Source organism: Bubalus bubalis, chromosome 8, assembly GCF_019923935.1.
Source record: "Bubalus bubalis isolate 160015118507 breed Murrah chromosome 8, NDDB_SH_1, whole genome shotgun sequence".
NCBI classification, from domain to species: domain Eukaryota; kingdom Metazoa; phylum Chordata; class Mammalia; order Artiodactyla; family Bovidae; genus Bubalus; species Bubalus bubalis.
The window spans coordinates 73,368,389-73,372,226 of record NC_059164.1 but is presented as its reverse complement, the minus strand read 5'-3'; positions in this window follow the sequence as shown (position 1 = coordinate 73,372,226).

The following is a 3,838-nucleotide window of genomic DNA, read 5'->3' as shown; positions in this document are numbered from 1 at the left end:
TCCTTCAAATCAGTGACTGAACAATATTTGGCTTGTTTAGAAATTTCAAACAATAAAGTATAAGAATTAGACACTATTTTTATGTCTTGAACAAGTCTCTATTTATCATTTGACTTTTTTACACCCAAAATAGGACTGTTGCATGGACTTTTATAGGGAATTAATAGCCACTGTTCCTTTAAATTTTCAATGGTGGGTCTTAACTCTTCCTTAACCTCAGGCTTTAATGGATACTGCTTTTGAAATGGAAATAAGTGAGGGTCATTGAGCGTGATAAAAATTGGAACAGCATTTTATGTTCAACCCAGTTTTTCTGTCAGCCCATACTATAGGATTTGCATATTCTTCAATTAAAAGAACAGGTTCCATATTTATGAAAACAGGCATGGACCTTTCTCAGTATATCCCTCCCCAGAAAGGGTGAGGGAGACTCTGGCATGATCAGAATCTCTTGTGAAAATAGCACAGAGTCTCAGTTGCAGCTTAGAGGATGACTGAAATAACAATGTTTGGCTTGTCCAGACAGTCCCATTACAGCAGTGGATTGGGAGGAAAGCAGACTAGGGGCTTCAATGAGCGCAGAGAAAGTTGCCTGAGTGTGCAAAAGAAAATTGACTGATTGGCCCCCTACAGTTATTTATATCTGGGGTTCCTTAGGTGTAATTAGGATGGGAGCTTGTGCGGGGGCCCCTGGGCACCTTCAGTCCCAATTGTCTTGAGAATCTGACCCCTGTGCTCTATGCCTCTGAGGGCAGTCTCTTCCAGTATGGTCCTTTGCAGACTGGACATGGATCCGGGGGTGGCTTAGATCCTAAGGGCAATCCTGCCTGAGATGCCTCTCCTTCCCATGATAATAACAAGCCCATCCCTTTTCACCTGGGTTCTTCTGGGTCTTTTTCTCAAGCTGTTTCTGAGCAGGTCTAACAGACATTGTTGGGGCTTCAGTCTTTTGCCTGGTTCTTATTTTATTTTATTTTTGCCTCCTATTTTCCTCCTCGTATTCTCTACCATAATATACCATCTGAACCAGCTGTAACAGCTTTTTAAACACTAATTTGTTCCAAAAGCCTGTTTTCATAACTTACGGCATCTGGAGCCAACTGAGTGACAAATCTGTCTTTTAAGATTACTCCTCCTTCTGAATTTTTGGGATCAATGTCAGTAAACTTGTGGAGAGCTTCCTATAGTCTATCTAGAAATTTACCAGGAGTTTCCTTCTCTCCTTGTTCTATGTCAGCTCACTTAGCATAGTCTAAAGTCCGAGCATGTGCTCGCTTGAGTCCTTCAAGAATACATCCAGCAAAGTGGCTCTGTTATTGGAAACCCTTGGCTTCCAGTAGTTCAGTTCAGTTCAATTGCTCAGTCATGTCCAACTCTTTGTGACCCCATGTACTGTAGCACGCCAGGCTTCCCTGTCCAAACCAACTTCCAGAGCTTGCTTAAACTCATGTCCATTGAGTGAGTGATGTCGTCCAACCATCTCATCCTCTGTTGTCCCCTTCTCCTCCCGCCTTCAATCTTTCCCAGTATCAGGATGTTTTCCTAGGAGTCAGTTCTTCATATCAGGTGACCAAAGTATTGGAGTTTCAGCTTTAGCATCAGTCCTTCCAATGAATATTCAGAACTGATTTCCTTTAGGATGAACTGGTTGGATCTCCTTGCAGTCCAAGTGACTTTCAAGAATCTTCTCCAACACCACAGTTCAAAAGCATCAATTCTTCAGTGCTCAGCTTTCTTTATAGTCCAACTCTCACATCCATATGTGGCTACTGGAAAAACCATAGCTTTGACTAGATGGACCTTTGTTGGCAAAGTAATAGCTCTGCTTTTTAATATGCTGTCTAGGTTGGTCATAGCTTTCCTTCCAAGGAGCAAGCATCTTTTAATTTCATGGCTGCAGTCACCATCTGCAGTGAATTTGGAGCCCCCCAAAATAAAGTCTGTCACTGTTTCCACTGTTTCCCCATCTATTTGCCATGGAGTGAGTGGACCAGATGCCATGATCTTAGTTTTCTGAATGTTGAGCTTTAAGCCAACTTTTTCACTCTCCTCTTTCACTTTCATCAAGAGGCTCTTTATTTCTTCGCTTTCTGTCATAAGCGTGGTGTCATCTGCATAAATGAGGTTATTGATATTTCTCCTGTAATTCTTGATTCCAGCTTGTGCTTCATCCAGTCCAGAATTTTGCATGGTGTACTCTGCATAGAAGTTAAACAAGCAGGGTGACAATATACAGCCTTGACGTATTCCTTTCCCGACTTGGAACCAGTCTGTTGTTCCATGTCCATTTCTAACTGTTGCTTCTTGACCTCCATACAGATTTCTCAGGAGGCATGTCAGGTGGTCTGGTATTCCTTTCTCTTTCAGAATTTTCCACAGTTTATTGTGATCCACACAGTCAAAGGCTTTGGTGTAGTCAATAAAGCAGATGTAGATGTTTTTCTGGAATGCTTTTGCTTTTTCAATGATCCAACAGATGTTGGCAATTTGGTCTCTGGTTCTTCTTCCTTTTCTAAATCCAGCTTGAACATCTGGAAGTTCGTGGTTCATGTACTGTTGAACCCTGGCTTGGAGAATTTTTGAGCATTCTTTTGCTAGCATGTGAGATGAGTGTGCCTTATGCAGTAGTTTGAACATTCTTTGGCATTGCCCTTCTTTGGGACTGGAATGAAAACTGACCTTTTCCAGTCCTGTGGCTACTGCTGAATTTTCCAAATTTTCTGGCGTATTGAGTGCAGCACTTTAAAATAGCTCAACTGGTATTCCTTCGCCTCCATGCCGGGAGCCTGCGAGAGACATTCCACTCGTGACAAAGGTCATGAGGAAGGAGGCTCGGCATACGCAAAGGCGGGATCGAGCCTCGGGAGTGCCCCCGGATATTCTCGAGCATCTACCCCCAAAAACCAGAGTCTGCCTACTTTATTGCTTTGTGCTCTCACCTCTGACTTTACTGGGGGCTGTCCCCCACCACCATCTCGCTCTCTCTGTCAAAGAGTTAACTTACAGCTCCAATTAATAAAGTTCCTGGGCAATTAGGAGTGTTTAAATCCAAACCCCTCACATGGCTCTCTAACTCCCCTGACAAGTTTACCTGGACACCTACAGCTATGCATACAATTGTTTACAGTCTCCCAGCCTCAAGAGGCACGGGAAGCTTAAGATATTCAAATAGCTTAGAGCCTTTCAGAGAGTTAGAAACTGTCAGAATAAAACTAGTAAAAGATTTCATTGATGAGCCAATGTTTGTTGCCAAGTTTTCACATCCCCTGAATTGTATCCTTGAATGTTAATTAATGTATTAATTAATATAGTTGGTATGTAGAAAAAATAAGTAGTGGCCTTGGTGTTAGTAACTTTAGACCCTTAAGGTAATAAATTCTTTCCTTTGTAAACCCATTACACATCCGCCCTATAGGAATGCAATTTTATCTTCGGAAGATGGCGCCAAACCTTAAAATAATTACTCTTAGAGAAAATAAATCTTTGTTGATAAGTCCTTGTCAAGAGTCATAAAATGTTAATAGGCCTTCTGGCCAGAAGATGATGTAAATCACCTAAACCATTTGTATACGATAAATTTGCAGGAAAGAAACCCTGGTTCTTGATAAGCATGAAAGACTGCTGACTTTGCATCCCCTATTATCCTCTATGTGTAACTTAGGGTATAAAAGCCCCTGTTAAAAATAAAGCTATGGGCCTTGCTCACCACCGCTTGGTCTCCCCATGTCATTCTTCCCTTTAACTTCCAGCCGAGTGTCCATCTGGAGCGCGGATATCCTCTGCGACCATTTATTTGCCTGGGCTTCTAAGACCTACTCTAAAAGGTGTCTAAGGTGGG